Here is a 14,116-nt window from a genome sequence, read left to right as displayed (position 1 = left end):
CGCTTCACTCGCCACCCCACCCTCGAGGGTAGTTATAATGAGGGGGGCCTCCACAAAGAGGCTGCCCATGGACCTCCACAGGTCTAAATCCGGCACTGGACCGCACGCTATAGTAGCACCAATAATAATGTTTTAAAACCGGGCTACTTTTCGTGGACAAATCACGCAAGTTGGTGTCTCTCACTGATGTGGTAACACTGCCCTGTGACTTCAGAAAGGTAAGCAGTGTGGTACAGCTCTCCACCAACAACCTATTATCATTGAAAGGTAAATAAAACTCACAATAATAAATAAAGAGAAATACAAAGAAACTACAAATATAATAAAGACTAAAGAAGAAAATAAGGCACAAGAACCATCACATACGTCACAACAACAACGAGTGTTGACTTTGTTCTTAGTGAGAGTGAGCTCTTGGACCAACCTGTCAAGAGTGTGACCTGTTTCATGGCCACACTTGACAACCACTGGAGCCGCTGACCTCCTTTAACAACACAGGTAATTAACCGTAATACTTTAGACCTTAACTAGATACTGTATTATACAACATTTCACCACAACATAACACTTTCTTACCTCCTGAAATAATGAATAAAGGTCAGTTTAGAGTAGAGGACATTTGATATTGGGTTTTTGTTTGTTTTAAAGGTGTAGTTAAGGGCTAACACCAGAAGGAGTTTGTAGAAATAGTTAACAAATTTTCTACACTAATAGTATGCTAACAAAGAGAAATGGAAACGACGATAGAACCTGACCTAACATACCCATAGGTTAGGTATGTTAGGTCAGGTTTTAATAGGTTCTACTTATTAGTGGAAGTGTTCACCATTAAACGTCTCTTGAACAGTGAGGTGAACAACAAAAGTGGCGCCGGGAGGAGAATTGTGAAGTGGGATAGAGTAAATAAATAAGTAAAAAAAATATACTTAAAATTATACTAGAAAATTGTCGTTTCTTTTGATATATTTAATATCACCAAAACAATATGTAGAGAAAAAATAAAGAAAATCAACAATCTCCTTCTGGTGTTAGCCTGAAACTACACCTTTACTGTTTTAATAATACGTTCAGACAAAAACGAGACGATTTTCATCCATGACACTTTTGGTGAACTTTTTCCATAGTTGAGACATCAGGAGTAATTTACAGAAGACCCGACATCAATACTGTATAAGAAACTTTCTGGATTGATTATTGGGTAATTTGGATAATAAACATCTGCTTATAATTGAAATTGGGTTTAAAAATAACCAGTTTTCACTGATTGTATTAAGGGATGCTGTATTATGTTGGGAAAAAATAAATAAAAATGGCTGAAATCATGTGCTAACCTAACCAGTAAGTTATCACTTGTTGCCACTATACGAAATCGAAGTTGAAACTATGTTTTTCTGATGGTTTATGATGTGTTATGGACGAATTTGACCTTCATTTCTGGCTCAAATCAATAGTTTCTGAGATAAGCCTCCCCCTCCCATCTCAGAATCTAAAGATTTTCTATAAAAATCAAGGTAAAAAGTGTTCTAAACACATTGAAACCAACGGAAAAACAAAACCCTAACATAACCTAACCTAATTGGGGAGCTCCATAGCCGTTCGATGTTCTGGGTGTACCGCCACATACGAACATACATAAAAAAATGTAAAATATCTCACTTAAACGTAATTTCTGCATGCCATTGAAGAAAAGTGTCATAAGAATTGTCAAAACTACTGATTGCAACTACAGGATAAAATTCGCAAGATGTTGTAGTGGCAATAAGTCAAATAATACCATCTAACCTATATTTTAACTTACCTGTATCTAGAAAATTAAGCATTTGCAGGATAAAATGAAGAGAACAAAGTAATCAGCATATAAAACTTTAAAAACAGCCACCATATTTCTGAATTGCAGATGGTCACCAGTTGTATATTAGCCAATTGTTGGAGCTTACCTCTATCATAAGTTCAGAGAGGAGACTTTGCTACAATACAGAGGCTAAATACTAAAAAGAACACCAAACAAACCTTTGAAAACCTGACCTAACTTATAAAAATTTTGAGAACTACACAGTCGGCCCTTAACATACGCGAAGTTTAGCATACACGATTTGCAAATACGCGGATTGCCCTGCCGGAGGAATATTCTGTGCATTGAAGTAATTGAAGTACATTCAACTTCGCTACATAACAATCCAACACGGACACCGCCCTCCAGAACCTCTCACACACACACACATAGCTCTCCCTCACTCAGTCAGTCTCGCTGTAACCACGCTTGTGTTGACATCAGCATTGTAGGTAAAATTATTACATTTCCGTGAATGTATTATATCAAGCACAGTATGAATAGAATTTCACTAATATAACAGTGTTTTAACCGAAAGCTATTAAAAAACGAGTAACATATCTTGAACATCGGAAGGTTAGGTAAAGTCTTTTGTTTTCATGTAGTTTATCCTAATTTACATTGAAATACATTACGCTTTCAGCAGAGCTACTATTTATTTCTGTGAATATGAAAATGTAATCTTTCTGCTGAAATGACTGATGTATTACAGTGGAAAGTGACTTAAAGCAATGACTTTCTTTCGTTCAAAAGATGTTACTGTAATTGCTTTTCGAATGGTTTTCAGTTAAAAACTGTCCTATTACAATAATATTCTATCCTAATTCACTTGTGATGCAACAGTTTTTAACTGAAACCATTCAAAAAGCAATTACAGTAACATCTTTTGAACCTAAAGAGCGAAAGTCATTGCTTTCGTCACGATTTTATCCCACTTTCCACTGTAATACGTGACGTCATTTCAGCAAAATATTACATTTCCGTGAATGTAGTATATCAAGCACAGTATGAATAGAATACAGGTTGTACCTCTCTAGTCCGGCAACCTCGACCTGACCGTGCAGACCATGGACTTTTCCGACCATGGAAATTCTCCTTCTCCTGGATAGATAATGACTTCATGGTCTCTTTGAAGACATATTGAAGGGTTAAATGTTGTACAGTAGCTTCTCAAATTTCGCTAGTTTTCAATTCAACGTTTTATTGAACACACACAAAAATTAAAAATTTGGCAGCTGAAACTCGAATTTCACCGGTTTGAACGTCACCAACGTCACACGGCACCGTAAACAGCGCCATTTCTCTGCGTACAAAGGATTCATTATTGTTTATTACTGAATGTCTTTTTGATTGAATTAATGTTTATGCAAAAGAGCAATACAATTAATAATAATGTGAGAATATTTAACACTGAGGAGACGAGGACGCATTGTTTTCATGGATTACAAAACCAGTGACTGACTGGTTCTACATATAAAACTGAAGAAAATAAGACCTTGGTTGTAGCTGTAGTAAAATTAATATGTTGTTTTTAGTAATGTTATTGAATGTTTTTAAAGGGATTAGCCCACCTGGGCACAGGTCACTGACCCACATCGGCCTTGGGGGCGAAAATTTAATAATAATAGTAATTCATAGTAAATAAAATTTATAATTAAAATTAAAATAAATAGAACAATAGAAGTAGCTAACCATTAATGGTAAAGAAAAAAGAGAGATCACGGGTATGTAAGTGAGCACACGTAAAACATATCACATTACTCTACATAAGAATATGAAAGCAACACTTAATTACCGCTCATATATATTTTAATTAATGTTTCTGATTTTTTATTGAATTAATGTTTGTGCAAAATGAACAATACAATTCATTAATAATATGTGGAATATTAAAACACACGTAAACTAGACGGCACGCATTGTTTTCAAGTATCGCTACAAACCGTGACTGATTGGTTCTACATATAAAACTGAAGAAAATAAGACCCTGATTGTAGCTGTAGTAAAATTAATGTAAAAAATTAATATGGTTGTTTGAAGTAATGTTATTTAATGTTAATAAATGGAACAATATAAGTAGCTAACCATTATGGTAAAGAAAAGTGAGACTGGCGATGTATGTGCAAGGCCATGTGAAAGCATATCGCCATTACTCTACATAAGAATATGAAAGCAACACTTATTTACTGCTCATATATTGAAGGGTTAAATGTTGTACTCAGACAAGCAGAGAGAAGAGAACAGCCGAACTGCCAGATGTAAACAAACCAATTCCCCAGCGGCTTTGTTGTTGTTTTTACGGGATTAGCCCACCCGGCATAGGTCACTGACCCACATTGGGGTCTGAGGGGCGAAAATTTAATACTCCTGTACTGTAATAATAATAATTCAGATAAGTTATAAAAAAATAAAAAATAAAATAAAATAAATAGCTGCCTATCTACCTATTGGACAAACTAAAATCATTCTGGACCACAGAATGCCGGACTAGAGAGGTACAACCTGTATCATTGTAATATAACAGTATTCTAACTGAAAACTATTAAAAACGAGTAACATCTCTTGAACATCGAAGGTTAGGTAAAGTCTTTTGTTTTTGTCATGTATTTTATCCTATTTTACATTGAAATACATCACGTTCAGCAAAACTACTCTTTATTTCGAGAATATATATTTTTTTAACTGAAACGATTCGAAAAAACACGCACTCTCTAGCCCTGTTCAAGGAGAAGACTGGGAGGAGCTGTTTGGTGCTGAAGACGATGACAAGGAAAATGATTTTGATGGATTTTTATGAAAATATTCAGAAATATGGTATCGTAGTATTTATCCAAGTGACTTTGGATAGAATATTATTGTAATACAACAGTAGGACGATGTGGAGGAGGCGGAGGGATAGAGCGGGAGGAGTGGTGACTGGCGGAGCAGGGACGAAGTGGAGATGCCAGCCAGTACATTACGGGTGTACAGTATTAATTGTTTTTATAGCTCTTTGCATTTAATATTAAATACTGTACATTACGCTTCAACAAAACTACTATTTATTACTTGAGAATATGGAAATATTTTTTGCTGAAATGACGACGATTACAGTGAAAGTGATAAATTTTAACGAAAGCAATGACTTTGCTTTCTTCGCTCAAAAGATACCTAATCGCTTCAATGGTTTTCAGTTGTGGATTATAAGGCTAATGATAGGATAGAATATTATTGTAATACAGACAGTACAACAGTTTTTAACTGAAAACCATTCAAAGTTTATTACGTAGTAATCTTTTGAATAACGTAAAAAAGTTAAGTCATTGTTTTCACGCGATTTTATCTCACTTTCCACTGTAATATGTATGTCATTTCAGCCAAAATATTACATTTCCATATCTATTTCTGGAATATATTCATTCAGTCACAGTTAAGGTAAAATATACTTGTGATGTAATATTTTAATGAAAATACGTATCGTAGTTTTTGTTTCAAATTTAATTAACAAAGATTGATGTTTCAACTGTAATGAACAAAAAATTGTACAGTATCTATAAATAAACTTTAATGAATGAATACTTTGTTTTACATCGCCCTGTGCTACCATACCATGGATTGGCTGCTTTGGCTTGCTATGATGACTAAGAGATCTGCCCTGCGACTGCAAATTCCACACTCACAGCTGGTGGTGCTATGTCAAGTTTCCATTGTTTGCTGGTAGTTACTGGTAATTATTTTTAAACCTAACTAAACTATTACCCGCTTAGAGGCTCAATTCCCCAATTTGCCAAATAATTTGGTCTTAAAAACTCGAACTACACACAGTATATACAGTAAATAGACATGGGGCCAGGGTTTTTAGGCAGCAAAAGTACACAGATTTTAACATTCACGGGTATCTCTGTTACCTAACACCTGCATATGAAGGGCCGATCGTGTGTTTATATATATATATATATATATATATATATATATAATATATATATATATATATATATATATATATATATATATATATATATATATATATATATATATATTATATATATATATAAAAATATACAGTAGTACCCCAATTTACGTCAATTGAAGAACAGGTACTGAAAGTGAAACCGCTGCAAAAGTGAACAAACAGAACATATAGAATTAATTCCAATAGAATTGGCCGTGGAACCACAGCTAATGGGGACTACCCTGGGATAAGCTCTCGCTTGAACAGGTTTTGTGTGAAATATAACAAGAGTCTAGGGACTGCTTTAGTATCCTGGTGGTCCAGCTGCTACGCTCCCAGTCACAACTCTGCGGCTCATATCGTGGGTCTGAATCCTGGCGGGTTGAGGTGTTGATTATATATATATGTATATAGGGGCAGGAAAACACTTTTATTTGAGTTGCAGGCTGCACTTTCAGGCATCGCTTGTATGGCTGTAAATAAAACACCTGTGCAAAATTCTCTATGCCATTTCATGCATACTTTACCTCTGCCGCATCACAATCCATCTTTTTTGTCAACTTTTAGTGTATACCAAAAATTAGGTGTCATTTAATGTTTTCAGATAATGATAAATTTTACATGGGTGACACTCCATTTAATTCACATGTTATTTTACAGGTACACCGTGACAGAAAATCATTACAAGTTCATATTGAAATTTTTTAGCGGAACCTTGCATCATTTTCCTAGACAATAATCTTTGCCTAATATATCCATCTCGATTCGTGATCCTGTCACCTCCAGTGCAAGCTTCAGTCATCACTTTTATGCCTCTCTCCAATCGCCTAAGTGCTGTTTGGCCACTGGGCAACCAATTGCTAATGGTGTCTTGCTAACGCTCATTAAACTGTAGATTTGATAGAGAAGCAATGTAAGGAGTAAGTTCAGTCTTGAGTTCATTCCTCCAGTTAATCATGGAATGATAGTTTTTCGCTTGCCACTCTTTAGTTTCGAGTCACCACCTTTCATGTTGACTACAGGAGGCACATCCTCATTCCCATCTCCATCTTTACCCTCCCTCATCAGTATAGTTTAACAAATTCTCGCCAACAGCAGCATCGTAAATCTTCCTCCCTCTTCAGATCTGCCAGTGCATTCTTCCTTTTGCTGATTCTCCTCTAATTTTTCTATCATTGAGACAGCTTTTTCTCTAACAGTCATGTCCTCTCATCTGCACACATACCTGCCAGCTAGTTGACCTGCAAGTATGCATTTCTCTGGACAGCCTTCTTCACTATCGCCTCCCTCACTATTCAGGTGTTTCATATATAGCAGGACTGAATATGCCTTGTCGTGTTACGGTATGTATCTTGGATGTAAAACCACATTGGAGCACTTGATCCTTTTATTATTGTAATGACAATTTTCAACCTAAGGGCCGGGCCCATAAGCATACAGCCTGAGGATTCTACTCCATAAGGTGTTCCACCTGACACACAGGGAGACTGGCCCACAGCAGCCAAGTCATCTTCAACAACACCTGTGATAACTCCTTTACAAACTCTATACAGGTATTTCTGATCCCAGGACAGATCTTTCTCCACTTCCATCATTAAAACACAGGGAAATCAGGGAAACTGACTGGCTGGAAGGCTTACAACTGGAAGCTCACAAAGACTCCTTTGATCTGCTTTTCCAATGGGACCACGCCAATGCTCAGGACCACTTGGTTTACCATCATAGTGATAAAACCGCGCTGAAAGGCAGCCTATTTCGCGGAAGCTAACATATGAAATAATGGAGCGGGTGACCAAGTAAATACTTCAAGATGATACCACCCATTTTCTGATCCTACATTTACATTGGTTCCATCACAAACCAACACACACACAATGGCTGTTGGGTTAGATTTTTCCACCAGAAACTCGTGGAATAGTTTTTGGCAATCTGCTTTCTCGTCCAGTCTTGGGAGTCACATGTGAGATATTCATTGCTGTACCAACCATGATGATAAATGATCTTTCACCATCATCCTCGAACTCCATTTCTCGGTCTTCTCATTCTTTATCATCACACGAGTGGCGGTCTTCTTACCATCAAAATAGAGTGACGTCAAATTATCTAAACTAGCCATCTCAATTTCTTGCCTCTTAAATCGGTATTTTTGTCTCGCATCCCGCAGCTTATGTGGTCCAATAACCTGACTCTTGTCATCCTTTGTGATAATGCCATAGTCAATTAAGGTGGCAGTAGCAATGGCAGCTCCAGCATAATCACTAATCAAGTATCGGTCACAAGCGGCAGCCAGTGTAGGGAGTCTTGTCCGGTTCTGTGAACTGGTGTCTGTCAGAGCCCTTGGATCAGGGACAAAATCAGCATCAGTATTGACGAGAGGAATATCTCTTGAATCATCTGAATTATCCTCAACATAAGGAATATCTCCAGCTACCAGATATCTATGTTTTTGCTCAAGCTGTCTCCTAACTCTGTCCGCATCATGCTTCTCTCTCTTGCCGTCACTCTGTCCCACATCTTCGTCACTTTCATGTCAACCCCTGCAATCTTCATCTTCCTATCACCTCGCTGGTCAAGGAGAAACTGCACCTCACGTTTGGGAACTTTTATAACACAATTACATGCCAGGTGATATCCGTCACACTCCTTAACTATGCACCTCACATCCTGACAGGAGGCAAGGGGACAATAACAGCTACAGATATCAAACAGCTCTTTCATTTCTACCTGAAATGCATCTTTTTTGCCTACATTCTTGTTCTTATTTAGTTCAATTCCTCTACTGTACAATTTTCTCAACCTTTCCTCAATAGTTTTTTGGCTAAGAAGAGGAACATTCTGCCTATCTCCAATTGCTTTTTCCCATATTTCTGAACAGTCCTGGGCGGCCATCTTTATAATCATTGAGACATCTGCAAACTTTCCGTCATCACATTTATATCGCCAGCAGTTCTTTAACATCTCGCCATTCGAGGGAAGTTTGTCCACTGGAAGAACACTTGCAGAGCCAAACAATGCATGATCTGTGGCTGCCCTCGTTAATACAGTAGCCATCTTGATAGCAAATTGATCAGATCACCTGAAAAGAAAAAGAAAAAGTTAGTTATTAGAGCAATTTCTGAAAACACATCATCAATAGGCTTCTTGTGCATTAGTAAATAACGCCAAAATTAGTTAATCAGAAATATAATGTAGTTAATCAGAAATATAATGTAGCCTAATTCAAATAAATGAAAATGGAAAGTATGTAACTAGTACTGTGCCGCCAACTTGCCCCATTTTTGTTGAGCCAACTTGTCCCAGCCGTACCAGTGATCATAAATAAATTATTTTGGTATATATCAAGAAGCCTAACGTGAACTGTTTCATGGATAAACAATCCTTAAGCGCTAAGTTGAATTATGGCTAAATTGGATACTACAGTACTTGTCTATAACCTCACACATGTTACAGCAAACCTTATAAGAGAATAAAATTTACTTACCAGCATCAAAATCAATTTTCCCCCACTCTAATCAAGACGTGCGGCGTCTCAGAATGACACGTGGTGATCCTGCGGTGTGAACTGCTTAACGGTAACTATTTGAATAATTTCAAGTGCGCCAACTTACCCAGGTCTCCCCTACATTACAGTACAGTAACACAACATTGAGAAATGAAATGAGAAAAGGCTGATAATCAATATAGACATAGCACCATACTCATCTGCAACAAGACAACTTAAATGAAATAAGAGATATGAAAAAAAAGTTGATAAACACTGAACAGAACATTGCACCGCCACAGCGGCTGTTTGGCTAGTACTGTAGGTAAATTAAAAATTTCAGTAGAAAATGCGGCAGACTAAACCTATATATATATATATATATATATATATATATATATATATATATATATATATATATATATATATATATATATAAATATATATATATATATATATATATATATATATATATATATATATATATATATATATATATATATATATATATATATATATATATTCAGCTGCTCCCCGACTTACGATGGGGTTAGGGACCTAAATCCAGGTCGTAAGTCAAAAATGAAAAAAAAAATAACATAAAACATCTAAAATGAAATACAGTACAGTACTGTAGAAGTAATCAATACTAAAGAATGGGTACAGTGTGACTGTGCACTTACCTTAATGTAGTCAGCTGAATGCACACGGGGCCCCATGAGTTTCTAATTATACTTGGAGACAACATTAACTGGATGAAGCAGAGGAGGAGACAGGGCTGGGTGGGTCATCAATGTTACTTTCTTCAGACAGGTTTATGTACAGGGGAAACTTGATGGTTGAAGGGATTGGATCATCTTGAGGGAGTGAAGAGGCAGCACTGGTGGGGCGTGAGGAGACAGCAATGGGAGACTTGTTAAAATATATGTCCAATTTAGACTGCACAGTTTGCTCTTTTTTTTTCATTGTAAATCTCCCTGTAGCAAGCAAGTGCATCTTGGATCATTCTGTCAACTTTTGCAAAACGCTCAACATTTTGATCCATTCTGTCAAACAATTGCATCCCCTTATTAATAGTAGCAAATTCCTCTGCCATTTGCTTCACTGAAAAATTTATGGGGGTGCCGGTTCTTCTTCTACATTTAGACTCTCTTCTTCCTTTGCATTTTTCTGCCCTTCCAGTTCAATAAGATCCTCGTTACTGAGCTCTTCTGCTACACTTTCAACCAACTGCTCAACATCTTCATTATCAATTTCTAACTCAAACTGTTTACCTAACTCCACTATCTTGTTACTAATCTCAGAAATTACTTCATCTTCATTAAACCCTCTGAAACTCTTCACATATCTTTTCAGGGCTTTCTTCCATATTCCATTCACGCACTGACCTGTAACCTCATCCCATGCTGCACTGATGTTCTTTACACGTTTCAAAATGTTGTAGTCCTTCCAAACCTCTCTTGAGCGTTTTCTCACCTTCAGTAGCAGCAACGGCCTGAGCGAAGGTCGCACGTAAATAATTAGCTTTAAAAGCTGCAATAGCACCTTGATCCATGGGTTGGATGACAGAGGTAGTGTTAGGTGGAATGTAGACTACCTTAACATCAGGGTGCATGTCGTCCAGGTGTGGTGGGTGTCCCGGAGCATTATCCAAAATTAACAAAATCTTGAATGCAATCCCTTGTTGCAGACAATACTCCTTGGGTCGTGGAGTGAAACAAGTCAGGAACCAGTACTCAAACAGTGCTAGGGTCATCCAGGCTCTCTTATTACTGCGATAAAACACTGGCAGTGTGTGCTTCCTGACATGATTAAAAGCCCTTGGGTTCTCTGAATGATATTTCATGAAGGGCTTTATCTTGAAACCAGCTACATTCCCCCCCAACAGAAGTGTGATTCGGTCCTTGAATCCCGGCATTGTTTTCGCTTCTTTGTGGATGTATGTCCATTCTGGCATGCACTTCCATAATAATCCAGTTTCATCCACATTAAATATTTGCTCAGGCAAATAATTTCCCTCCACGATGACACGATCTAGCTCCTCCTTAAAAGCTTCGGCAGCACCCACATCAGCTCTTGCTGCCTCTCCACTCACCTTTACACTGTGCAAACTGTAGCGGTTCTTAAACCTTTGGAACCACCCATGACTTGCTGTGAAGGTTTGGTCACACTCATCTCCTGCCTGCTCCTTCAGGCTTTCGAACAGGCTTCTTGCCTTGGCCTGTAGGGTTAGAAGGCTTAAGGGAACACGCTTCTGTATCTGATCTTCCATCCATATCAAGTAAGTTTTCCATCTCATGAAGAGGACCTTGTCTTTTAATCGTTATTATTGTTCCCTTTATAGGTGCTGATCCTTTCACTACCTCACGAATACTTTCCTTGTCCTTCAAAATAGTAGATATGGTCGAGTGCGAGAAGCCTAGGTTGCGTGAAGTGGTTGCTACTGTTTTTTCATTTTCATACTGCATTATTATCTTCATTTTCGTCTCAAAAGTAATTGACTGTCTCCTTTTCTTTTGAGCACCACGAGAACTCTCACTTCTACACTTGCCAGTCATTCTAAAGTGAATTAGACACAAAAATAATGTCAGTACACAGCGCGATCACTATCAACAATGACGGCCAAACACCAACTGAGCGCTCTACGGCGTGGGTGCTGTAGCCGCGAGGCGACCCAGCCCTCGCGGCGCTCTCGTACGGGACAGAAACGTTTCAGTCTAGAAATTACGTGCGTTACTTGAAACATTTTTGGTACCGACTGCGGCGGTCGTGCGTGCGGGTGGTTGTACCGACTGAGGCAGGTCGTATGTGCGGGTGGTCGTAGGTGAGCAAACGTTGCTGGTGAGGTAAGATACTCTCAGCGTGAAGCAGGATGAGCACGTGACGGTAGATGTTATCGGAGTGAGATTGATTAAGATTCTCGTGATTGTCCACGTGGCGTCTCGTGTTTCATAACTTTTGGCCTTCATTGTGACTGGCAAACATCCAAGGGTGATACCCAGCCCAAGAAGCAGCAAAAGGCCATCACTATTGGTGTTAAATTAGATGTAATAAGCTGCAACAAGAGAGAACACATAGCTGATGTAGGTCAGGCCTTAGTACCGTCCACACATTATGTGACAATGTCCCCAAATTAAGGAATTGTTAAGTCTGGAACCTCAGTGACTGCCATCATGGAGACGATGCTGAGTCTGTGGATCAAGGATCAAAACCAGTGGAATCTACCTGTCAGCCTGCTCTTGATTGATGCCAACACTCGTTCAATTTACGATAATTTAGTCGTGTTCTTTCTTTTTTAATGTCTTTATTATTGTGAGTAACAAATACATAGTTAAAAATTAAATAGTGAAGGAAATATGTATCTACAGTATACTGTATAGACCAAAGAATGAGTGTTGAGGCCACATCCCACTATTTCCTTTATTTCATATGGGAGAATTAAGGTTGAGTTGTGTGTGTTACACGGCCATTTACAAGAATGCATCTACAGCATAAATTGAGATGCAGCTGTAGTTGAATAATATTAACCAAGTGTTATTTTAGCACAGTACAATATGTTTTGGGGGACATTTTTATGTGGGAATGTGTCTCTAGTTACATAAAGGAAGTCTGAAGTATTATTTCACTAATATGTTTGACTTTCCTTCCCACAGACATGAACTGAAGAACAAATGGCAGTGGGAAGAGAAGCAGTAGACTGTGAGAACACTATGTTGGGTGCAGGTGTAAACAACAGTGGACATAGACAAAGTATTACCAACTGAACCAAAGAATTACAAGTAGACAAGAAATTATTCTTCCTTGTGGAAATATGTTTTGAAATAATTCAAAACTTGTGTATAGATTCACCCCCTCATAAGACTTTTGTCACGTGTAGTAAAAGTTTACCAGCCATCACAAGTACAGTAGTATATCAGCCTGAGTATTATTGTTTACCAGCCATCACAAGTACAGTAGTATATCAACCTGAGTATTAGTGTTTACCAGCCATCACAAGTACAGTAGTATATCAGCCTGAGTATTATTGTTTACTGTACATCAGAGGAACTGTACATATAACAATAGTGTACAATATATAATTTTTGTACACTTCCCTGTTGAGTGTTTTTATAGTGTATGTTGTAAGTCATAAACAGTGTTTGTTAATGACAAGTATAGTTATATGTGTAACTCATTCTTTACACCATTTTTCACATTTAGTTCAAAGAGGTATAGAGGAACCTTGTTAATAATGGTGTAGTCACATCACAAACTGGATCTTCCATCACACTTACCTCCTCACTGTCCTCCCATCTCAGCATCATTACATCAGTGTCAGTAAATCACATTCACTAATTGATTTATGTTTCAGTTTTCATTGTCAAATATAATTAACAGTAACAAGACATTAATAGTTCTTGTAGGAGGAAACAGTTTGCCAGTTAAGTGTCACTAAAACCTTTGAACACACAATACACACAGTTTTATAATGGAAGGTCACTCAGAGGAACAGTCGGAGTCTCCCACAGAATTGTCTGTAAAATCACATCAAGTAACACATGTGAAAGAACACCAGTTAAGTGTCACTAAAACCTTTGAACACACAATACACAGTTTTATAATGGAAGGTCACTCAGTCGAACAGTCAGAGCCTCCCAGAGACTTGTGTGTAAAATCACATCAAGTAACACATGTGAAAGATCAAGCAGGAGAGAAGCCTTTTGAGTGTACAGAATGTTTTAAAAGGTTTTCAGTTAAATCTTCTCTCATAAATCATAAGAGAGTTCATACAGGAGAGAAACCTTATCAGTGTTCTGACTGTCTGAAATGCTTTACACAAAAATATTATTTAGTCATTCATATGAGAAGTCATACAGGAGAGAAGCCATTTCAG

The 14,116-nt window shown here is 37.6% G+C and overlaps 1 long non-coding RNA gene across 1 annotated transcript; it reads left to right on the top strand.

Annotated features, from left to right (window-relative positions):
- The first annotated feature begins 273 nt into the window (after window positions 1-273).
- Window positions 274-13,921, top strand: LOC121854840. The gene is made up of 2 exons (XR_006086646.1): window positions 274-498; window positions 12,897-13,921. It is a non-coding gene; the product is annotated as an uncharacterized LOC121854840 (long non-coding RNA).
- The last annotated feature ends 195 nt before the right edge of the window (window positions 13,922-14,116 follow it).

Source organism: Homarus americanus, unplaced genomic scaffold (assembly GCF_018991925.1).
Source record: "Homarus americanus isolate GMGI-L3 unplaced genomic scaffold, GMGI_Hamer_2.0 scaffold37273, whole genome shotgun sequence".
NCBI classification, from domain to species: Eukaryota; Metazoa; Arthropoda; class Malacostraca; order Decapoda; family Nephropidae; genus Homarus; species Homarus americanus.
This window is presented reverse-complemented; position numbering and strand designations above follow the sequence as displayed.